Source organism: Macaca mulatta, chromosome 15 (genome assembly GCF_049350105.2).
Source record: "Macaca mulatta isolate MMU2019108-1 chromosome 15, T2T-MMU8v2.0, whole genome shotgun sequence".
NCBI lineage: Eukaryota > Metazoa > Chordata > Mammalia > Primates > Cercopithecidae > Macaca > Macaca mulatta.
Window position 1 is genome coordinate 7,411,760 of NC_133420.1, and position 24,524 is coordinate 7,436,283.

The 24,524-nt window shown below is 55.6% G+C and overlaps 1 protein-coding gene and 1 pseudogene across 2 annotated transcripts in view; both read right to left on the minus strand.

The window, feature by feature from the left end:
- OLFM1 (olfactomedin 1) overlaps positions 1-11,404 on the minus strand; it is a 48,107-nt gene extending 36,703 nt beyond the window's left edge. Inside the window, exon 1 of the mRNA XM_077967126.1 lies at positions 11,028-11,404. The gene's annotated coding sequence lies outside the window, so the exon portion shown is untranslated. The remainder of the gene's footprint in view (positions 1-11,027) is intronic.
- LOC106993575 (uncharacterized) lies at positions 5,929-11,917 on the minus strand (annotated as a pseudogene). Its single transcript, XR_013404967.1, has 4 exons — positions 11,620-11,917; positions 10,028-10,608; positions 9,787-9,856; positions 5,929-6,112 (listed from the first exon to the last, which is right to left on the minus strand). The product of XR_013404967.1 is annotated as an uncharacterized LOC106993575 (transcript).
- Positions 11,918-24,524: the final 12,607 nt, after the last annotated feature.

Sequence of the window (24,524 nt, forward strand, 5' to 3'; positions counted from 1 at the left end):
GGCCCGCGACCCTCCTGTCCCGGGGCTTCTCCCATCCTCACGCCCAGGCACCCCTCTCCGATCCCCGCAGAGGGACCGCTTTGGGGCAAAGGTTGCCCGCAGAGAGACGGCGCCATCCTGCCTACTGGGGCCCTTTTCCGCGGTGATTCGAGGGTCCCAGCCAGCCTGGGCCCTCGCCTGAAATCCAGCAGGCAGGGCCGGTTCCGAAAAGCAGCCAGACTCGCGAAGGCCTCCAGCGCCAGGGGAGCATCGGGGTATTGGTGCAGAGTTAAAGGCGCCCCTGCGAACCCTGGGCAGCCGCGGTGCCCTAAGACCTTGCTTGGGAGGAAGGGAGCCAACCGGCACCCCTGGCACCGGCACAGCAGGGCGGGGGCTGGGGTGGTCCGCTGTGGCCTGCGGTGCGCAGGGAGGGGCCTGGGAGAGCGCACACCGGGCAGGAGCTGCATACGGTCTGGGGCTCAGACCTGGGCCTCAGGAGCTGAAGGGGCCACGCCCATGAGCGTGGTGTTGGGGAGGTGGGGGTGTGGGGCGGGGACTGGGGTCTGTGGTGGAGGGGTGTGGGTTGGGGGGTGTCCTCATTGGCTCAGGGGTGGCGCTTGAGTCCTGGCGCCCAGGCCCAGCTGCAGGGCAAGTGGCGCAGGCTGCCCCTCTTCCCGGCTCTCTGCGGCGACGGCGGCAGGACTCACGCGTGTCAGTCCCACCCGAAGCGCAGCAGGCCTGACTGGGTCAAACGAGTTAATAGGGTTTTTGCATTTGCAGAAGGCTTCTAATCGGAGATGAAAGCCGCTTCCTCCGGGGCCTTCCATTAAGCTTTCCCAGCCATTTGGGAAGGAAAGACTCCCCCAGCTCACTCACTACACTCTTCTCTGCCTGGGTGAAAATTAATCTCCCTTCCTGGATGGGATTTGAAAGACGGACGCGGACCGGAAGGAGCGCGCCTCCCTGGCGCCTGCCTGAGAGGAACAACGCCTTCCTGGGGCTTTTCTCTCTGTGCGCGCTGTCCTCGGCTGCAGAGACTTCAGCTGCAGCCGTGATGATCCTGGCCTGAGTGCTGGGTGTGAGACCCGCTAGTTACATGAGCCCCTCAGATCTGCTTTTCTGAGTAATGCTGTAATCCCAGGCAGCCGGGCTGGGTCGGGTGCCAGGAAATTCCAACTGTTGGGGAAGGGCGCCATCTCCCAGCGTAAGCTGGGACTGCAGGTCCGGCTCACAGACTGGGCCCCGGCCAAGACGCAAGTCCGGTTGGGCTGGCTCCGCCCCCGCTCCTCTGGCCAAGCACGTTTAACACCGATTCAAGGCCACAAGCTGTGTCTGTCCAGATCACTCACGCCGCTTCCCACTGCGGAAGGACAAGGACCACTTGTTCTGTGAGAACAACTTCAAATGCAACCCAATCCCATCCACAAAACTCTCAGGCCATCTCAGAAGCCATAGACATTTATTTAACGAAAGTACAAGATTAACCTGCACCTGAGCCGCTCTAACCTGCACCTGAGTGGCTCTAACCTGCACCTGAGCGCCTCTAACCTGCACCTGAGCGCCTCTAACCTGCACCTGAGCGCCTCTAACCCGCACCTGAGCGGCTCCAACCTGCACCTGCTCCAAACTGTCCTGTCCAGTTTCTAAAATCTGTGATTCAGTGGGCGTAATCGTTTTGAAAGGGTCGTCAGATAAGGTTTGAGTAAGCGTAATTTGATTTAGAAGGCCATGGAGCATTCCAGAAAGAAACTATGGATTGTTGAAGAATGAAGGCATTTTGATTAGAGGATCCACGGCCCCAGCCAATATCAAGTGTTCCTAAAGAGGACTTTCAATCCCAATTTCTTCACGACTTCTCTTAAAGCAAGGGCTCATTACACCTGCAGCTCTGAACAATCATACGAATACTGATGGGGTGGGTGCTGCACCCCAGATGGCACTAGGGCTTTGCCATGCCTGGCACCCAATCCTTACTGAAGTGCATGGTGTGGTGGCATTGACTCCACCGTATAGATGAGAAGTCTCAGGCCTAGAAAGATGACAAGACCTATCCAAGGTCATATGGAGACAGCCTATTTCCAGGGCTAAGCCCGTACACATGGTAGCATCCTTGTCTCGTAAATGTCACGGCCATAGTTAAATCTCATGAGCCCCAGAAGTGGCGTGAGTTGCATGGCATGAGCTGCATGGCCACAGAAGCCCTGGCCATCTGCACAGTTCCACAAGCCACAGAGGCACCAGAAGACATTTCATGGGCCCTTGCCTTCCACGCTCGTGGGAAGGACAGGACGCTGCCCGCCCCTTTCTGAGTCCTGGCAGGAGCCTGCACCAGCTTCCCTGTCATGACGGGTTAGACCAGCCAGGTCTCTGTCCTCATGCCAGCCCCTTCCAGGCCTTGACCTTGGTGGACTCTGCATAAATTCATCGATACACCTAAAAACAAGCATACCCCCTCCGCATCCCCCGGCTTCACAGCTCAGAAGATGCACGTGTGAGAGGGTGCTCCTGCCCAGCTTGCTATAGACCTTACAAGAGCCAGACACACGCGCGCTGTGGGAGAATCACCTCGGGAAGCCCTAGGACAGCCACATGGTGAGCTGGGAGGGCAAAGATGACATGAACGCCCACAGTCAGACAACCACCGACACCCACAGTCAGAATAGTGAGGTCCACAGGATGCAAACCTACTCAGGTCCCAGAGCCAGGAGTGGCCGCTTGGTGGGAAGCAGGTCTCTGGGCCACTTCCCGATGCTCCTTGGCAAAGGACGCCCTCAAGGGACAAAGTTTGGACGCCTAGTTGCTGTTTAAAAATACGCATACTGTCCTCAGGCTATTGGCAAATACCTTGAAGGGAAACAAGGGGAGGGGAGGAAGAAAGGGAGGGAGAAGGGAAGAAAAAGAGAGAGACAAAGATGGAGAGACAGAAAGACAAACAGAGAGGAGACAGATAGGAAGACAAAGAAATGGAGAGAGAGACACAGAGAGAGAGGAGAGAGAAGAGAGAGGACAGATAATAGAGACAGAGAGGAGAGAGAGAGAAAAGAGACAGAGGGAGAGAAGAGAGACAGAGAGAGAGATGAGAGGCAGAGAGAGAGGAGAGAGAGAGAAGAGAGACAGACAGAGAGAGAGAGAGGAAAGACACACAGAGAGGTCCCATATGGAGCCATCTCTACTTTTTCTACGCTGTATGTACCTTTTTCATTCCCTTTCTGTGCTGGAACATTCCTGGAGCAAGGAAAGGACCTGGCCTCAAGCCAGGCAGCATGGGAGGAACCACGGGTCCCCTGAGCACTCCCTCTTGGCAGCCACAGAAGACTAGCATGGTTCTTCTGAGCCAAGTGTCCCCCGCACTCCCCTCCTCCTAGGCCTCTGGGTTCACACATGGGTGGAGGTGTAACTGCTCCTCACCCCCTTCCCTGGAGAGGATTTCCATCCTGGCCCGGCTCCCTGTGCCTGGCAGCACCTCCCATAAGCCAACAGTCTCCCAAACGCCACCCGCATCAGGCATGGCTGTGTAACCTGCAGCTTTGGCCAGGGGAGGCAGAATGGCTAAGGGCCACAACTGAGCAGCTTTCAGAGTCAAATGTCTCAGCCACGCCCTGGCTCTCTGCCTCTGTCATGAGGGAAACAGGCCCAGAGAGGGCCCCTCCCTCGCCCAGGGCCCTCTAATGAGAGGACATGTGAGCCAGAGGTGCCCCCGGGCAGCCTGTGCCCTATGCACGCCGTTGCCATCGGAAGCCACTGTGCTGGGGGTTTGTGAGCACCGCTGGCCTGAGCTGCTGACCCAGGAGATTCAGCTTCCTCCGAGACATCGTCCTTCTCCCTTTCCCTCAGTGTCAGCTGTTCAAGTCCCCCGGGGAGCCACTTCCCCCGGGGAGAGCATCCCACAGACCCTTGGCTGTCACTGGAGGACGTTTCTTCCATTCAGCAGTCGGCCTCGTGTCCAGCTTTTCAGTCCTCGTTCCTTGTCCATCCAGAGAGCTGACTCGTCCACGGTCCCTGTTCCCCCAGACCCCTCACGCACCCTCTGCGCTCTCCCTGGCAGGTTCCACACCTCTTTCATGGATATCGTCTCAGCCTGGCCACAGCCAGGCCGTGGGAAGTCACAGCCCTGTATTCCCTTAGTTGCCGAATAGAAAAGAGGCCAATTCTGGGAGTGGTACTTTGAAGAACAGGTACAAGATAATTCAGCAGATTTATCATCACCCTCTGGGCTGAATGCACATTTTTCAGGGACCCCAAAAACATGATCATTTCCTACTTTGCAGGTGAGGAAACTCACCGTAACTAATGGGGAAAGGCAGCCCGGTTTCTGTGGACTCAGTCATTGATCCTGACATGAATTCAAAGGTGACATCATGATGAGAAACATCAAAGAGTCAACCCCAGGGTCCAGCTGGGTATGTGGAAAATGCCCCAGGTGGCACCATTTGCTTACAGCCAAGGATTTGGTGCTGCCAGATTCCAAACAAAGTTCTTTGCATCCAGATGACACTCGGCCTCTGCACAGGAGGCTCCCGGGCACTGCTGTTGGACACTGTGGAGCCTGGATTTGGCCTCGGAAACTTTCTTAGCCACCTCTCCCCAAGACTGCTGCAGCCCCTGGGGGAATCTCCTATTTCATCATCCTTTGTATTGCTGATGGAACAAAGCAATACAAATGCCCCTCACCTGCTGCCACTCACAGCTGCCTCAGTCTGTGCCTCTGGGGGACAAGAGGCTGAGGCTGAGTGGCCTGGGAACGGAAACCTGTGTGTGCATATTGGGGGCTAGGAAGGTGGCTGGGCAGGGGCTCAGAGACTCAAGCTGACAGCCAAATTGTTGGCCAATGGCTGGCTCCCCATTTCTGAGTCCCGCTGTGCTGTCTGCAAACCACACCCTTCAGTGCATGCAGTAAAGTTATTTACGATACACTGATGTTCTTTCTTTGACTCTCAGGCCCACGAAGCATCAGCAGAAGCAAGTAGGGGAGACTCTCTTTTCAGCACCACTCAGGAGAGCCATTTTGTATGGTAGGGAAATCCCTGCGGCAGGGTTTAAACTCCCCAAGGACAACTTGTATACCTAAAACCACTAGATGGAATGGAACCATTTTAGGGCAGCCCAAAGCGATACTGTGAACTGCTGATCTGAATGTGGACAAGGGTTGGCGAGCCGGGCTCATTCCCATCTCCCCCTTACACTCTTCCATCTCAACTCTTCCTGGCTACACACTCTCCAATCAGAGTTTAACTGTCATTGAACTGTGCATAAGGAATATACGGGCCAGATCCCTGCTGCCGGTATGTCTTCTTCGGGCAAGCAGGTTGGCTAAGGCACATCTAACTGCAGCTGCCATCACCAGCTGGAGCCCAGGCAGGGGCGTGAGCTTTGATGTGAGCACAGAAGAAGCAGGGACAGGAAACCTTCTCCAGGTGAGCAGCCACACACGAGGACGGGTCAGTGCCAACGCGGCAGATTCTCTCCATGGCGGCCCCTCCAGCCACCTTGTGCAAAGCATGCCAAGTGCAACGAAGGGTGTCACCAGACCCGCGGGCATGTCGGGCAGTTTACAGCCTCATCCAGAGGCCACCTTATCTCAGGACCTGTAGGTCCTGTTTCTTACTTCTTGGTCTCGAACTCCTGATCTCAAGGGATCCACCCACCTCGGCCTCCCGAAGTGCTGGGATTACAGGCATGAGCCACCGTGCCTGGCCCCTAATTCTTACTTCTTGGATCTCAAGTTGTCATACACATGCTGGGACATTTGAGCGGCACAGGGCTGCCTATGTAACCCCTAACCTTATGCTCCAGAGAACTGAGGCGGTCGAGCAGGCACTCCTAGATGCACCCTTGTCTCCAAGGAGGGGACGGGCCTGCTGGAGTGGACAGGCCTGCTGGGGTCTTTGATCCTCAGGGGTTGCAAGGAAACCACAAGTGGATCCCCTCCTTCTTGCCCTGCTTTCTCCTTCAAAAGCCCATTTTCAAGGTCAGCAGCCGGCAGCGTACGTGTCCACACAGTCGGAAAGGCACGGCTGATGGGCTCTGCCATGCATTCTGCAGAGGTCGACGACCGGGCGGCAGCACTGGCACTTCCTTTACACTGGTGCTCGGTGACACTGCGCTGTTTTTCGACTTTGCATTTTCTTTCTGTCTTAACAAACACCAGAACTCAGGTTTCTCAGGCATCACACAGACCTAGACCCCATCTGGGGTCATCACCTATGTGCTGGGTGGCTGGGCAGGCTGCTTTACCTCCCCACACCTGTGCATCCTCAGGTCAAGAATGAGGACAACTGCCCAGGATTGCTGGGACTGCCCCGACATGATAACGTTTACTCCTGACACGCGGTATCAGTCCTCGCCACTCGTGGGATTCCTGGGGCTTTAACTCTGGGTGGGCTCCAGTTTCTTATATTATTTATCTTATATAGTATATTATTTATTATCCTTATTGTTTATAATACTTAGATTATTATTTTAATAATCTACAAACCTCAGAGGTGTGCATTTTTACTTTCTAATCTCTCTTCCCCTCCCCTCAGTCACCCTGCAGTGCCAGTCGGGACAGCGCTGAGGTTTCCGAGCGTGCAAGGTGTCCAGGATGCATCTTTCAGAGCTGAAAATTGGCTGCTCGCCCCGTCAGCCCGGTTCGTGGTTGCCATGTATCTAATTCAGTTTAGCTAGTAATTAGTTTTGTATTACTTTACACGGTGATGTTAATACTGATTACAGGGCCTGATAACGTTAGTAATAAATACAACCCAAGGCAGGAAATTACCTTTCTTCTGATTGGGGAAGGTTGAAGTCAGTGGAATGAGAAGCAAATTACTTTAGGAGATGGAGCAGCTGCCTCATGGGCAGGATTGACAGCTCAGTGCCCCTGATGTCAGGAGCCTATCCACCGGCGGCGGGGGCGGGGGGGGGGGGCAGCCCAGGAATGGGAAAGGGGAGCGTGCCCCGCTCCCTCTGTGTGTCCAGAAGTGTCGCCAGCCCCAGAGGCCACGGCCAACTTCGATGCAAAGACTGAATGAATTCCACGTATTCTGAAATAACTGGTTTAGGAAAAGACCCAATTCCACCTGAACTCTTCCCTCTACCCCTGCACTCCACCCCCTTCTACAAACACTGTATCCTCCCAGCATGTCTAGGACAGAGAGGGGCAGAGAAGCTGGAGGGGAGGGCCTGGCAGGGGGACAAGACAGGTCATCCGGACCACCTGGTCCAAGCTTAGGTTTCAGCAGAAAAAGCGGTTAGCCGTTTCTACTTGTTTGATTTGCTCAGGGGAGTGAAGTGAGGGCTTCAGCTCTAGAATGAGCTAAACCGGGGGATGAGGAACAGATTCAGAGGGATGGGCCTCACTGGGGTTCTGAAAGGCTAAGTCAGCATCGCCTCCCTGGTCTTCTCATCTGCCCTGTTGACACCAACTCACAACTCCCCAAGTGCAGTCCAGGGTCCGCCCACTTCTCAATGCAGGCACCTAGACCAGCAAACAGCTGGTCCAACTCTGAGACCCAGCATACAGTAGCCACTCAATAAAGCCTGAAGACAAACAGTCACAGTGACGGTCGCCACTGAAGCCTGTTCTGTGTTCACTGACAGCTTGAACCCCACTGGGGGCATCCAGGGCCGTCATGTTGTAGGAAAGGCCAGGCCCAGCCTGGGGATGCATGGCTAATGAGGAGAGCTCCACTTCCATCTTCAAACACTTCAAATACCCTCAACCCACGTGGATTGAGCATTGGATGCGAGAGTCAGGGTTTCCAGGCCCTTCTTCCTGCTACAACCTCTGTCTGCAGCCGTTTCTGTCTTCTTTCTCTTCTTCTCCTTCTCCTTCTTTGTCTTCATCGTCTTCTTCTTCTTCAGACAGAGTCTAGTGCTGTTGCCCAAGCTGGAGTGCAATGGTGCAATCTCGACTCACTGCAACCTCCGCCTCCTGGGTTCAAGCGAGTCTCCTCCCTCAGTCTCCTAAGTAGCTGGGATTATAGGTGTCCGCCACCACGCCCAGCTAATTTTTTGTATTTTTAGTAGAGATGCGGTTTCATCATGTTGGCCAGGCTGGTTTTGAACTCCTGACCTCAAGTGATCAAAGTGCTGGCATTAAAGGGGTGAGCCACCACACCCGGCCTCTGTCCTCTTCTTCTTTTCCCCGGGCTCACTAGTGGACCCAGGTGCAACCTTGGACCCAGATCAAACATCCTCCTTCTCCAGATTCCTCCGGCTTCCAAAACAGAACTCACTCCCCAACTCCCACCCAGAGCACTCGGGGCAGACACTTCTTGTGCCACTGAAACACGTGATTATGGCAGAGCCTGGGGTCTTCCCTCAAAGCATGCAGCCCCAGGTGCCAAGCGGCAAGGGTTTGGCTCACTCACCATCGTAAGCCCAGAATTGACCGAGTTAAATCCAACCAGCTGGTATCCAGGAAGGGCTTGTTTAAGGAGAGGATGAGTAAGCCAATGAAAGAATGGGGTTGGGGGTCTGTAGTAGGAAGGGATCTTACTCAAGAATCATCTTGTTTAATCCTCCTTGTGAAACAAGGAAGGTCAGGCTCAGAGGGGTTAAAGGGCCTTTCTCAAGGTCACACAGCCAATGTCTGGTGGGATCGGGGTGAGAGTGAGGCCATCTGGGTTCAAGGTTGTTGCTAGAAAGATTCCCGGTCCCTTTTACCCTATTACCTACAAAAAACATGCTTCACTCTGAAAGGAAGCTTGTGGGGTGTGGAGGTGGGAGCCCAGGGAGCCCCTGCCCTGCCCCACCTTCCCCAAGGCCCAGAGATCAACGCCTCGGTATCCTGCCCGGGAAGCTCAGTACTATGCCACTTTACCCTGCTTCTTTAAGAGCATGAAATACCAGCCTTTTATTGAAAACCACAGAGCAAGACCATGTAAAATGTCTTTCTGTCTGAGGACAAAGTTCACCTGGCCCCACAGCCCTTGCGTGTCGTAGGCCATCCATCAACGGTTGGCGTTTGATGGAGTGTCTCATCGTAAGCAAGCTGTCGGGAGAACAGATGGCCCGGCCATGTGCTCCACTCCCCCTGCCTGCCCGCCTGAATCCTCCAGGCAGCATGTATTAAGTGCAGGTAGGATCCAGGCATTTCTGACATTTTCTCATGTCGACGTATGCTCATTTAGAAACACAGTAGCCCTAGAATCGCATGTCCATCCCTTGGGCGGAGTTAAAAGCAAGGATGTGGCTGTGGGGAGCAATTTACCTACAGTGGAAGCAGGAGGCAGACACCAGGTAGCTCCAGCACCCTTTCCTGAAGCCCAGACTCGTTTCTTCACTCACTCACAAATGTCAACAGCATTGCTCAAGGAACCCACAATGCATAACTTTGGAATCAAGAAAGTAAGATGCTTGGGGATGGATATCCCCAGGTAGCTCTTGGAATCAGAGCAGGCTGGTCCTGCACCCATACCCACTCCCGACCCCAGGTGCCACCTTCTTGGAGGTCAAAGATGAAAGTCACCTGGCATAATCCCCAGGTGGGGACCAGGGTAGCCAGGCTCTCAGGTGCTGGTGCTGAGCCAGCCACTGTCCACCCCCTTCAGAGACTCAACATGATTTCACCTGCTGAGCCTTTTCTCCAAAATCCCACCACATTAGGGATAATTGGCCTCCAATGCAAGATTCCAAAAGCACAATTATCAGAAGCCAGCCCAGGGAAGGTAGAGCTGTACCGTGAGGGTGGGACGTGCCTCCTGGCTGAGTCGAGGGACACATTCCCCTGAGACAGCCTGTGGCTCAGCTTCAGAGAAAGGAACCTGCCAGGCCAGCAAAGAAAACAACGGCGTTTCCCTTCCTGGCGTTTCCCTTCCTGACCCGGGAGGCTGCTGGCTGGCGGAGCTGACCAGGGTCCTGAAGGTGGCTGACTGGGCCCTGACACCAAGATCTGAGGATACAGGGGTGTGCACAGGGGCTGGCTGGGGTTCGGATGTCCAGGACCCTTTGCGTGGATGGACAAATACTTTCCCCACTGAGATAAAGCTTCTAATTGAAGTTGAACCAAAAGTTTCTCCCCAGAACAGAGAATCTTTACAAAGACACAAAGAGGAGAACTTACGGAGAAAAAGCATCTTTTGGCCTGGGCATGGAGGCTTAAGGGTGCCATTAAGGCTTGGAGGGCCCTTGGGTGCGGCCTTGTCCAGGACCACCCAGAACCAGCCATCTCTTTGCCAAGGTGTCTTGATAAGACACAAGCACAGCTCTTTGTAGGGCAGCTCGCCACTCATCGGGACCTGGTTGCTCTTCTCTGCAGGTATCTGCTCCCCTGTGTGTGCGTGTGTGCGTGCGTGTGTGTGCACGTGAATGAATGCATCTGTCCAGTCACAGTGGACAACCACCACCCCTCCGCCAGGCCTTCCTGTGGCCAAGAAAACTTCTCTCCTAGAGGCCACACCGAACCTCTCTCCCGGGGGACCGGCCGATCGTCTGGGCAGCACCAGGAGAGGGACTCTGAGGGTAAACGGGACGACGTAACCCCGCTGCTGGATTGGGATTTGGACTGCACGTTCTGGGCAGAGCCAGGGAGCCAGTGAGGGCTTCCAGGCAAAACAAGGGAACCTCATTCAGCATCTTCTCTCCTGTGGTCTTCCTCTCGCTCTCTGGCCCTCCCATCTTCTCTCCTTTGTTTCCTCTTTTATTCTGAGGGAGAGGGAGGCAGGGAGGAAGGAAAGGAGGGTCAGGGGCAGCTGGGGCTTGGGGCCAAGGTGCTAGCTGCCCATCACTTCCTGGTCTTGCCACTCCAAAGGGCCAGAGTCTCCCAGTTCAGAGCATGGCACAGTGGTATCATTGAAAGGGCATTTTAATGTCACTCCCGAGTAGCCCGGCTCCGGAGGCTGGCAGGCTCTTCCCAGCACCATGGTGCCAAAGCAGCCCTCCCAGTTCGGCGCTCACAGACAGCCCTTCTCCTCCCCCAAGACTTGTCAGCTCCAAGATGCATCTTTAAAATGGAGAATACCAAGCAGAGATCTTTCTCTATTGATACATTGTTCAGGGGACAACGAGCCCTTTTGAAATGCCCAGGATCCCCACACCGGCACACCACAGGGCTCTTCACTCACCTCCTGCCGGGCATGTGGCCACAGTCCCCCAAGCCCTACACAGTAAGCCAACAATGCACCCAGCTGGCCGGTACGCTGGCTGCCCTTCCCGGTCTCAGCGGCACAATCCCCACCGCCTCTTTCCGGAGCCCCCAAGGGCAGCGTTATGCCCAAAGGGAGGATGTGCCACTCAGGGGTGTGTGTTGGGGGTAGGACTAAGGTCCTGCCACCTCCAAAAATGCCTGGGGACTTGGCTATCCGGCTCTCACTCTTCCCCCTCCAGATGACAATAGCAGCCAAACACCCCCTCGTGCTGCCCTTTGAACTTCTCAGCAGGGAGCAGGGGGCAGCGAAGTCCTAGGAAAAAGGGGGCAGCTGTCAGCCCTGCTGGGCCGGGACTGGAGGAGCACCGTGTCTCGGGTCAGCCTGCACCCCTCCCTCCCACCCAGGTCTGGCCCAGCACCCTGGCCCCTCCCCAACCCCGGCGCTTCGGGCGCCCAGGCCCGGGGCGCGGGGCGGCGTGGAGCCGGAACCGTTCCCGGACTTTGTGGGGCTCCCGGGGGGGCCGGGCCGGTCGCCTGGCAGGGAGGAAAATGGCGTTGGATGCACGTACTTGAGTGAGTTCAGTGCCCATCAGGATGAGGAAGAGGAGGCTGAGGAGCTTCCGGGCCGGGTGCATGTCTGGCTGCCACCTCCAACGACCTGGCATGCAGGGCCCTGGGTGCTGGCCGGCCGGCGGCTGCGTGGACGCGGACGCGCTCCGGCTCTGGCCCCGGCTCCGCGGGCTCCGGCGGCGGCGCCTGGCTCGTGTCCCCGCGCCTGGATTCAGCACCCGGAGCGGGCGGCGCGCGGGCTCTGCTGCGCTAAGCCTCCGCTCTGCATATTTATCGCGTCCCGGTTCCGGCGCGTCTGCCTCCGGGCAGGGCTGGGCAGGGCTGGGCTGGGCGGGAGCTGCGCCCTCCTCTCTCCTCGCCTCCTAATGGCTCCCCCGCGCGCCTGGCATTGGCGGAGAGAGGCGCGCCCTGCGGAGCACGAACGCGCGCTGGGCTGAGGCGGGTGCCAAAAGTTTGCTCGGAAGGGGCGGGGGCGGGGGTGGCGCAGAGGGACCCGCGCGCCTAGCTCTCTCCCGGGGAGGAGGGAGGGCGGCGGCCGGCGGGGAAGCAGGCTGGGACAGGATGTGACATCAAAAAGGCGGGGGAAATTGAACTGGGATAGAGAACTCCATCCTGGCCGGCCTGAGCCCTCGCAGGCTCCAGGTCCCGGAATGGGGACAGAGGGGTTGCCCGCGCTGGGGACCTGGGCCCCTGGACAGGGAGTGGGCCGAAGATTGGGAAGGGGGAGTGACAACTGGGGGTGGGAGGGATGGGATGTTAAGTCTTGATGTCTACGGAGTGACAGGAGATAAAAGCTGAATGGGTCCTTAGAAGTCACCCTTCAATGAGGTGAGCTGAAGCTGGTTCAGGAAGGATGTTTCCAGGAGGACAGTTCAGGGAGGAAGCCAGACTTAGAACCCTGGTCACCTGGCAGGCAGCCCTGATGCCGTGGGGAGGTCAGCAAAGGGGTGGAAGCGGGAACAAGCATTGGGTGCTGGGCTCCTGTCCCCAGCCAGGGCATGTGGAGGAGGGTCTGTCTGTGTGCTCCTGGGGGTGGATACACACATGCCTGTAAGGGGCCCTTTCCTTGTGTGTTAGGTTGTGACACAGCTCTGCCCACCCCAGGTGCCTTTTCTGAACTAGGAACCTAAGAGAGGAGCTCCCCCACCAGGGCCGGGTACCGAGGGCACCAGGACAGGCAGAGTCAAGGGGGTTCTGGAAGCCCCCGTCCCTGGTGGGAGAGCTCCTGTCTTAGGTTCCTGGTTCCGAAAAGGCACCTGGGGCGGGCGGAGCTGTGTCACGACCTAACACACAACAATAGGGCTCCTTATAGGCACGTGCCAGGTCCACAGGGCCCCTTACAGGTAGGTGCGTATCCTCCCCCAGGACTCCCTTGGCTCTGCCTGTCCTGGTGCCCTCCTCCCCTTTCCTCCCTTTCGATGTCCCCTCTCCCTCCACCCTCCTTTAATGTGTACTCAGACGCTTTGACTAAAGGAACTGTCTTGCGGCCACGTTTTCCATTTACATTCCCCATTTTGTGAGAGGAGTCCCAAGCACCTGTATTTTCTGAGAAGCTAAGGTTGTGGCAGGTATCTAGAAGCCTGTCTCTGTTCTCTGTTGTTTAGTCTTTAATCTATGGAAAATAAGTTCCCTAAAGAGAATCTCTGACAAGAAGAGACCCCAGATCCAATAATTGCAGAGAGCAGCACTGCCCTGGATGATGTGGCCTGGCCCCCTGTGTCACAGATGAGGCTACTGGAGTTCGGGGGAGTAACGTACCGGGGTCACCCAGTGATATCCCGAACAAGGGCGATGCCACCTCCTGCCCCTGTCACCGAGCTGCCGACACCTAGGAGGCGTCCCCTGGACATTGGGTGCGGGAGCTGGGCACATGTGCTGAAGAAGAGAAGATGAGAAGGGGCCCTCCCACTTGGCCCTTGCACTCTGAGGGCCTTTGCTGCAGGGACTCTGTCCTCTGAGCCCTGGGGACAGAGCTCTCTCCAGGGAAGCCAGGGTGGGCCGGCTGGTTGGTCTGGGTGGGCTTCCCAGCCTCGGAGGAGTTTAAGCAGTGGCATTCCCGGTGATATGCCACAGCCCCTTAGGCAGGGTGGCCCCCAAGACTCTGCGAGGAGGTGGTGCTGGGAAAAAAGCAGGGGTGCAGCTGTTGAGGCTTCTTTTCTCTCTGCCCCCCTCGCGTTACTACTCTCAGTGTCTTTGTTGTTCTAGAATGGAGGGAAGTTGTTTGTAAGCCCCTTGGGGATCATTGAGAGAAGCAGCCAGGGACCAGAGAAGACCCTGCATTTAGAGCTGAAGGACTCTCTGGGTAGTGGCTGTCTGAACCTCAGTCCGCACATCTGTCCAGTGGGAATGAACGGTGAGCATACTGGGGGTCTCAGGGGCTACTGAGGAGATCCAGTGCGGGAATAAGCACACTTTATGTGCATGAGAACTCTGTGCATGGGGCACGCACAGCACACCGAACCTCAACCCAAGTTTCTCCTTCAGCCTTCACACTGATGCTCCGGGTAGCCGCTAATAAGTGTCTGGGCTCGGGGAGACACGTGACGTAGCCATAGAGCTGGAATGTGACCCCCGTCTTTGGGGTTTTGTTCCTGTGGGTTGGGGAGGAAGGCTGCATTGATTTCCTTGGTTGGACCGAGACCTCAGATCCAGTTTTAGCAAGGATTGTTTTTATTTTTAAAGTTACACAACATGTGACCCAGCAATTCCACTTCTGAGTACACACCCAAAGGAAGAGAAAGCAGGGACTGGAGCGGATATGTGCACGCCTACGTTCATGGCAGCATTATTCATAAGAGCTAAAAAGTGGGAACAGACCGGGCGCGGTGGCTCACGCCTGTAATCCCAGCACTTTGGGAGGCCAAGGCGGGTGGATCACCTGAGGTCAGTAGTTCAAGACCAGCCTGGCCAACATGGTGAAACCCGGTCTCTGCTAAAAATATGAAAATTAGCCGGGCATGGTGATGGGCACCTGTAGTCCCACCTAGTCAGGAGGCTGAAGCAGGAGAATCGCTTGAACCTGGGAGGCAGAGTTTGCAGTGAGCTGAGATCGTGCCATTGCACTCCAGCCTGGGGGACAGAATGAGACTCCGTCTTGATAAAACAAACAAGCAAACAATCAAAAAAGTGGGAACCACTCCCATGTCCATCAATAGATGCATCAACAGATAAATGTGCTCCATGCATCCAATGAACTGTTACCAGCCATGAAGAGAAGGGAAATTCCAACACATGCTACAACACGGGTGAAGCTTGAAGACATTATCCTCAGCGAAATAAGCTGGTCACTGACGGACAGGTACCACAGGATTCTGCTTTTATGAGGTCCCTAGAGTAGTCAAATTCACAGAGACAGGAAGTAGATTAGTGGTTACCAGGGGCTAAGGGGAGGGAGGATGGGACATGATTAGTTAATGGGTACAAGTTTAAGCCTGGAGTGATGGCAAAGTTTTGGAAGTTGACAGTGGTGATGGTTGCACAATATGGTGAATGTCATCAGTGCCACTAACTTGTTCACTTAACGGTTAAAACAGTAAATTTTATGTTACGCATATGTAACCACAGTTTTAAAAATATAGTAATATAATATACCAAAAACCATTGAATTCTACACCTTAAATGAGTGAATTGTATGGTGTGTAAACTGTATCTTTTTTTTTTTTTTTTTTGAGACGGAATCTTGCTCTGTCACCCAGGCTGGAGTGCAGTAGCATGATCTCAGCTCACTGCAACCTCCACCTCCCGGGTTCATGCCATTCTCCTGCCTCAGCCTCCCAAGTAGCTGGGACTACAGGCGCCCGCCACCTCGCCCGGCTAATTTTTTGGTATTTTTAGTAGAGAGGGGGTTGCACCATGTTAGCCAGGATGGTCTTGATCTCCTGACCTCATGACCTGAATGCCTTGGCCTCTCAAAGTGCTGGGATTACAGGTGTGAGCCACTGCACCCATCCTGTAAACTATATCTTAATAAAGCTGTTTTTTAAAAAAATATAGACTTATTATTGCATTTCTTTAAAAAGATAAAATACAAAGAAGAACGTAAAAGTAACAAAAGGCCCCTACCCAGAATAGCCAGTGTAGACAATGGGACTGCTCGGCAGACCTTCCTCTGTGCATGTGGTTAGAGAATGCAAAATGTGTAAATGGAAGAGGGTGGCCTCTAAGACCAAATTGTCTGGGTTCCAAGCCAGAGCCCGCCTCTTGGGAGCTATTGAGGCCCTGGGCCAGTCACCCTCTCTGGGCCCCATTTGTCTCCTTGAGGGTGGATTGATGATAGCAGCTGCACCTCAGCACCCAGCTGAGGGGCATCAGGAAGCCACAGCCATGCCAGATACCTAGAACCATGCCTGGCACATGGCAATGGCTAGAAAGAAATAGGAAGGATGAGCAAATGCTGGTGTAAAAGATGACATCATCCTTCCCAGGCTTTGCAGGCTAGAAATATTAGATTGGACTGCAATGTAAAGAAGGAAGGGGAACAAAGTCAAGCGGAAGACGCTGCTGACTTCAAGCGCGTTTATCTTCACCACATGAGGCCTTGTTTCCTAGAAGAACCTTCTAAGATTGAGAAGGAAAAGTCTATGAAGACCATTAACTGTTTGGGATTAGACATTCTCTATCCCATGGTTCCGTTTTTGACAGTATCGCCCACTTCCTCGTTTGAAAGGCTGGGTAACATTCAGCTGCTCCTTCTCTGACCACCCTGTCCCTCCTCTCAATCCGTATTGCTTGTATTATTTGTATCTTGTCTGTGCTTTTAATATTTATATTTGCTCCTGCAACCCAAGCTCCTAGGTCTTTGGCTCTAGTTCTGGATTTTGGGGGGATCTGGCGTCCACTCGGGCTCCTCGAGGAGGCTGCTCTAAGTTCTTCGTTGGGTCCACCCCTTCAGGGTTGGCTGAAGTTCAGGTGCAGGGTGGCTGCAGCCCGTGACACCAACACACCTCACTGCTGACAGATTTAGAGTCTTGTCTTTTTCCTCATCCCATGGCGTTCCTGTCTGCAAAATCAGGAAGGTCCCTAGAGCAGAGGTTTTATGTAGAGGTGGGTGTTGGGCCTGGGTCCCAAAGCTTCAGTCGGTCTGGGGCAGCCGCCCACCTCCTCCACCCCAGCTCTGAGATCCCGAGCTGCATTGGGATGAGGCCAGGTGGGTACCCAGCATCAGCCCCGCCTCACTCTTTGGTGGGTACCATGGGTCCCGGGACACCCCCACCCGCCCCTCTCCCGCTGCCTTCCCGATAGAGCTGGGGCAGCAGGCACCCGGGAAGCAGCCGCTTTCCCGCTGAGCTGCCTCAGGACACCAGCAAATCGATCTGCTTTGTGCTCCTCTAAGACAAGCCTCCTTCTACTGCTGAGCCCCATTAGAATGTGACAGAGCGTTGCCAAGGCAACGGCACTAACTCTCCCCTCCTCTCTGCGAATTTCCTAGCAAACGGGACTCAAAACCCACGCCATCGGCTGCCTGTGCCCTGAACCTTCAGGCTGCTGGCTTCACCCTCTCCAAACCCAGCTGAGCCGAGCGAGCACCCAGATGGCCTCCCTGGCCCCTGGGGACACTAGCCTGGGTGGGGTGTGATGGTGAACAGGTTCACAGAGGACCCAGGCTGCCCCTCCTTATCAGCTCCCTGGACGTGTGCACAGCAACCAGCTGCTTCTGTCTGGAAGCCGTCAAGCGAGGAAAGGGTGGCCAGCTCTGCCTCTGGGACCACCTGGGTGGTTTGGAGTTCTCAGCCCGACCGTGTGTTGGGCACACGCTGAGCTTATGTCATTCTCTCACTAAATCCTCGCAGCCTAGGAGCACATTTGATGTTCACGGGAGTCATTCGTGCACTTGCAGATGTTCAGCCAGGGCAGGCAGCACCAAGCCCCGCTCCGTGGTCTCCCCCTTGTTACTTCCCTGTTTGTCCAGCTGGAATTCCCCCAGAAGTCACTCCTGTGCTCTCAGTTCCCTGGCGTTGCCCATCCTCCCGTCTTCCTGGCGACACCCGACTCCCCGTCCACCCCTCCCTGCTCCGTGACAGCTGAGCAGGGCCAGGGAAATCACACCGCCCTGTGGACTGGTCCTTGTTTGAATCCATGACCTCCCAGCTCAAGGGAGTCCTGAAATCCTGCCTCTGCTTCCACCTGCCCACAGCCCCAACTCCCTTGGAGGAGCGCTAACTTTTTCTCCCCTGCCCCTCGGCCCTCCTCCTCACACCTCTTCCCCTGCAGATGACGTGATTCTCACTGCACTGAGGAAGGCCCAGCCCAACTCTCAGCTCCCGTCACAAGATCCACCACCCAGACCCCTGCCTGGCCCTGCCTGGCTCCTTGCAGGAGGTGAACCGTCTCTGCCCCCATGCATGACCACCGTCCCATGGGCCTGGGAGCTCACCCCCTCCCTGCTCTGTCTCCCCACACCTGTCCTCTCTTCGAAAACATGTTGCTATTTTTGCCCATCTTCACCAAAGAAATGTCTTTCCTTTCATCCCCTGCAGCCATGCCCCACCTCTCTGTCCCCCTTTGCAGAGATGAATGTCCACATCCCATCTCTCCAGGCTGCTCCTCCACGCAGCTCCGGGCAAGCTCACCAGCGACTTCCTTGTCATCACACCCAACGGTGGGAATGCCAGCCTTCATCTGACCTGAGGGAACCAGCAGCACCCGGCACAGGCTCTCCTCCCTCTGCCTTGGAAGCCTCACTTCCTCTGAACAGTGCATGCACCTGCCTTGCACAGCCTCATCCCTGCCTGGCTGCTCCTCCCCAGGCTCTGTGGGGGCCTCACCACCTTTCCACTATATATATATATATATATATATATATATATATATATATATATATATATATATATTTTTTAGATGGAGTCTCAGTCTGTCACCAGGCTGGACTGCAATGGCACGATCTTGGCTCACTGCAACCTCTGCCTCCCAGATTCAAGTGATTCTCCTGCCTCAGCCTCCCGAGTAGCTGGGATTACAGGTGCCCGCCACCACGCCCGGATAATTTTTGTATTTTTAGTAGAGACAGGGTTTCACCATGTTGACCAGGCTGGCACCTTCCCACCTTCTAAAGGTTGGGTGTTGCAGGACTCCATCCTCCATGGCCCCCCGCCGGGTGCCTCCTCCAGCGTAGGACAGGAACTCCCATTGCTGTGCTCCCCTCACCTACATCTCAGCATAGCCTCTTCTCTGAATTCCTAACTCGTACCACACCGCCTGACAGCATCCCTTGGTATCTAACACACTCGTGCACCTGGCGAGTCTGCAGCACAGCTCTCTGCAGCCTACTCCAGACCCAGCCAGCTCCTGCCCCACCTTCCCAGTCTAGGGAACAGTAGTTCTGCCCTTACTGTTGCCCAGGCCCAAATTCCAGGAGCTATGCTGGGCAACCCGCTTTCTTTTAAACGTCACATCCAACTCACCCGCAAGTCTTTCGGGCCACCTCCTGAATTATCCAGCACCGCCCCACACAGTCATCAACCACTCAACTGCATCCTCCGGTCTCCCTGCTGCTTCCCTAACCCTGCGGCCAGAGTGGATTTACAGAAGCTTCCCTGAGGTCCCAACCCTGCAGAGGCTTCCCACAGGCCGGACAGCCCTCCGTCCTCCGTCACGAGGTCCCCACCTCTCGTATCCCGCCCCTTTTCCCTCCCCTTGCTCAGTCCTGTCCCGCTGCACTGCCCTGCCCTGCCCTGAGGCTGCTTGGGGACATGCCTGCATTCCTGCCAGGAGCCTGTGGTCCCCGACACCATGCGAATCCCACCCTGGCTTCATTCAGGCCCTGGACTCTGCTTTGTTTTCTTAGCTCTTCTGACTGTCGAATGGAGTAAGGCTCTCTCTCCCTCACCAGAGTTCCCTGAAGGCAAACGGAGCCCTAGTGAGGGAAAGAGAGTGTTATTACATCAAACAGGGCTGATGATAAGAAGATACCCCAACTCGAGAAACTTAAGGCAACGGAGATTCATTCTCTCCAAGTTCTGGAGGCGAGAAGTCCAAGATGAAGGTGTTGGCAAGGCTGTCCTCCCTCCAGAGGCTCTAGGGGAAGATTCTTCCTGCTCCTGCAGCTTCTGGAGGCTCCGGATGTTCCTTGGCCTGTGGCTGCTCCAGTCTTCTAGGCCAGCATCTTCAAGCTATCTCTGCTTCATCTCCACGTCCCTGCTCCTCCGCATGTGTCTCCCCCAACCCTGCATGTGTCTCCCCGCTCTGCATGTGTCCCCACCACATGTCTCCCCACCTCGCATGTGTCTTCCCCCAGTGCATGTGTCTCCCCCACTGCTTGTGTCTCCCCTCCTGCATGTGTCTCCCCCACTGCATGTGTCTCCCCCACTGCATGTGTCTCCCCCCACTGCATGTGTCTCCCCCACCGCATGTGTCTCCCCCACCGCATGTGTCTCCCCCCACTGCATGTCTCCCCACCTCGCATGTGTCTTCCCCCACTGCATGTGTCTCCCCCCACTGCATGTCTCCCCTCCTGCATGTGTCTCCCCCCACTGCATGTGTCTCCCCCCACTGCATGTCTCCCCTCCTGCATGTGTCTCCCCCCACTGCATGTGTCTCCCCCACTGCATGTGTCTCCCCCACCACATGTGTCTCCCCCCACTGCATGTGTCTCCCCCACCGCATGTGTCTCCCCCACCGCATGTGTCTCCCCCCACTGCATGTCTCCCCACCTCGCATGTGTCTTCCCCCAGTGCATGTGTCTCCCCTCCTGCATGTGTCTCCCCCACTGCATGTGTCTCCCCTCCTGCATGTGTCTCCCCCACTGTATGTGTCTCCCCCACTGCATGTCTCCCCTCCTGCATGTGTCTCCCCCCACTGCATGTGTCTCCCCCCACTGCATGTGTCTCCCCCCACTGCATGTGTCTCCCCCCACCGCATGTGTCTCCCCTCCTGCATTGTCTCCCCCCACTGCATGTGTCTCCCCCCACCGCATGTGTCTCCCCACCTCGCATGTGTCTTCCCCCAGTGCATGTGTCTCCCCCACTGCATGTGTCTCCCCCACTGCATGTGTCTCCCCTCCTGCATTGTCTCCCCCCGCTGCATGTGTCTCCCCCCACTGCATGTGTCTCCCCCCACTGCATGTGTCTCCCCCCACCGCATGTGTCTCCCCTTCTGCATTGTCTCCCCCCACTGCATGTGTCTCCCCCACTGCATGTGTCTCCCCTCCTGCATGTGTCTCCCCCACTGCATGTGTCTCCCCTCCTGCATGTGTCTCCCCCACTGTATGTGTCTCCCCCACTGCATGTCTCCCCTCCTGCATGTGTCTCCCCCACTGCATGTGTCTCCCCCCACTGCATGTGTCTCCCCCCACCGCATGTGTCTCCCCTCCTGCATTGTCTCCCCCCACTGCATGTGTCTCCCCCCACTGCATGTGTCTCCCCACCTTGCATGTGTCTTCCCCCAGTGCATGTGTCTCCCCCACTGCATGTGTCTCCCCCCACTGCATGTGTCTCCCCCACCACATGTGTCTCCCCCCACTGCATGTGTCTCCCCCACCGCATGTGTCTCCCCCATCGCATGTGTCTCCCCCCACTGCATGTCTCCCCACCTCGCATGTGTCTTCCCCCAGTGCATGTGTCTCCCCTCCTGCATGTGTCTCCCCCACTGCATGTGTCTCCCCTCCTGCATGTGTCTCCCCCACTGCATGTGTCTCCCCCCACTGCATGTGTCTCCCCCCACTGCATGTGTCTCCCCCCGCTGCATGTGTCTCCCCCCACTGCATGTGTCTCCCCTCCTGCATTGTCTCCCCCCACTGCATGTGTCTCCCCCCACTGCATGTGTCTCCCCACCTCGCATGTGTCTTCCCCCAGTGCATGTGTCTCCCCCACTGCATGTGTCTCCCCCACTGCATGTGTCTCCCCTCCTGCATTGTCTCCCCCCACTGCATGTGTCTCCCCCCACTGCATGTGTCTCCCCCCACTGCATGTGTCTCCCCCCACCGCATGTGTCTCCCCTTCTGCATTGTCTCCCCCCACTGCATGTGTCTCCCCCCACTGCATATGTCTCCCCCACTGCATGTGTCTCCCCCCACTGCATGTGTCTCCCCCCACTGCATGTGTCTCCCCCCACTGCATGTGTCTCCCCCCACTGCATGTCTCCCCTCCTGCATGTGTCTCCCCCCACTGCATGTGTCTCCCCCCACTGCATGTGTCTCCCCCACTGCATGTGTCTCCCCTCCTGCATGTGTCTCCCCCCACTGCATGTGTCTCCCCTCCTGCATGTGTCTCCCCCCACTGCATGTGTCTCCCCCCACTGCATGTGTCTCCCCCCACTGCATGTGTCTCCCCCCACTGCATGTGTCTCCCCCCACTGCATGTCTCCCCTCCTGCATGTGTCTCCCCCCACTGCATGTGTCTCCCCCACTGCATGTGTCTCCCCCTCCTACATGTGTCTTCTCCCTCCAGCATGTGTCTCCCTGCCACATGTGTCTCCCCTACTGCATGTGTCTCCCCTCCTACATGTGTCTTCTCCCTCCAGCATGTGTCTCCCTGCCACATGTGTCTCTCCCCACTGTGTCTCCCCAAACATGTGCCTCTCCTCCCGCATGTGTCCCCCCAACTGCATGTGTCTCCCCCCTGCATGTGTCTCCCTCTGACCACATGTGTCTTCTTCTGCCTCTTATAAGGACACTTGAATTTAGTACCCACAGGGAGGAGCCAGGAGGATCGGAAGACTCTGGACTTGGCCACATCTGCAGCCCACTTCTTCTGAATAAAGGCCCATCAAGCTTCATGTCCAGCTCCACAGATGAGAACATGGAGATCTTGGAGGGCAGTTACTCAGCCAGCTGCAGGGACAGACAGAAAACAAACAAGCAAGCAGATAGAAGAATTTGGTAAATGTCGGCCATCACTGAGTAGTGTGAGCCTAATGAATAGGATGCTGGGCCCAGAGTCACTCGGGGAGCATTTTGGGGAAGATGGCCCATGAAGTGGGGAAGAGCATCCCATGCAGCGGTCTGAGAGTGAGAGTAGGTGGCTTTGGGGAAAGGTTGGGGGTTGGTGTCAGCATGACTGGTGCAGGGGGAGGGCATGGGGAGCAAGCAGGGCCTTGTCAGCCCTGAACAGACCATTAGCTCTTGGTCTCATGAAAAGGCAGTCACTGGGGTTTTCAGTCAGGGAGTGACGGCGTCTGATTCGTGCTTTGAAAACCCTGCCTCTTTGTGGAGAATGGATGAGGAGGATTCACAGGGAGCTACAGGGAAGGGGGTCTGCACTCCAGGGGCCACTGGAAGGGGTCACATGAGTAATGACACAGCTTACATGTTTGGTTTGGGGACTCTGGGTGAGTCAGGGGCTTTCATTGCACAAAGAAAGACAGAGAGAGGCAGGGTAGGGGACAGAAATCAGGCACAGTGTGGGGCATTGCAGGTGTCAGAGCCTGGGAGGAGGTCCCAAGTGGAGATGCCAAAAAGGAGGCTGGACACGGCAGTCTGCTGTCCAGGGCCCAAGCATAGGGGGAGATTAACCAGTGGGGACAGACAGCACCCATTAGGCTGGAGGGGCTTCCCTGAAGGGAAGCAGGATAGGAGGATGGGAGCTGAAGGGCAGAGCGAGGCCCTCCACAGAGCCCAGGTCCAGGGATGTGGGGCTGGTTGGGGGCCAAGGAAGCAGCCCTAGAAACTGTCACTGAGGATGCCACGTGGACAGCCTTGGTGGGCTGCCTTGGGTTGGTATGGTGCCCAGCAGGCTAAGAGCAGGGCTCAGGCCCCAGGCCATGGCCCAAGCACGGTTCTTGTTATTCAGAACCAGTGTGAATCCCAGAGGGAGGCCCTGTCTGCCCAACCCTGAGCCAGGACATGCCATTGAGTTGCCATTGTTGGACTGGACCCCAACTCAGTGCCTCCTGATTCTTGCCTGAGAGCCCAGCCCAGATCCTCAAGTGAAGGGCTTATTGGGTGATATGGTTTGGCCATGTCCTCACTCAAATCTTATCCTGAATTCCCACATGTTGTGGGAGGGACCCAGTGGGAGGTAATTGAATCATGGGGGCAGGTCTTTCTCGTACTGTTATGATAGTGAATAAGTCTCACGAGATTTGACAGTTTTATAAGGGGGAGTTTCCCAGCATAAGCTCTCTCTTGGCCTGCTGCCATCCATGTAAGACATGACTTGCTCCTCCTTGCCTTGCACCATGATTGTGAGGCATCACCAGCCATGTGGAACTGTAAGTCCATTAAACCATTTTCCTGTATAAATTACCCAGTCTCGAGTATGTCTTTATCAGCAGCATAAAAACAGACTACTACAGTACATTGGTACCGGTAGAGTGGGGCACTACTGTAATGATACCTGAAAATGTGGAATTAACTTTGGAACTGGGTAACAGGCAGAAGTTGGAAGTTTGGAGGGCTCAGAAGAAGACAGGAAAATGTGGGAAAGTTTGGAACTCCCTAGAGATTTGTTGAATGGCTTTGACAAAAATGCTGATAATGATATGGACAATGAAATCCAGGCTGAGGCAGTCTCAGATAGAGATGAGAAACTTGTTGGGAACTGGAGCAAAGGTGACTCTTGTTATGCTTTAGCAAAGACATTGGCAGAATTTTGCCCCTGCCCTAGAGATTTGTTGAATTTTGAACTTGAGAGAGATGATTTAGCATATCTGGTGGAAGAAATTATTAAGTAGCAAAACATTCAAGAGGTGACTTGGGTGTTGTTAAAGGCATTCAGTTTTATAAGGGAAGCAGAACATAAAAGTTTGGAAGATTTGCAGCCTGACAATGTGACAAAAAAGAAAATCACATTTTCTGGGAGAAATTCAAGCTGGCTGCAGAAATTTGCATAAGCAACAAGGACCCGAATGTTAATCCCCAAGACAATGGGGAAAATGTCTCCAGGGCATGTCAGAGACCTTCACGGCAGCTCCTCCCATCACAGGCCCAGAGGCGTAGGAGGAAAAAATGGTTTTTGGCCCTGGCCCAGGG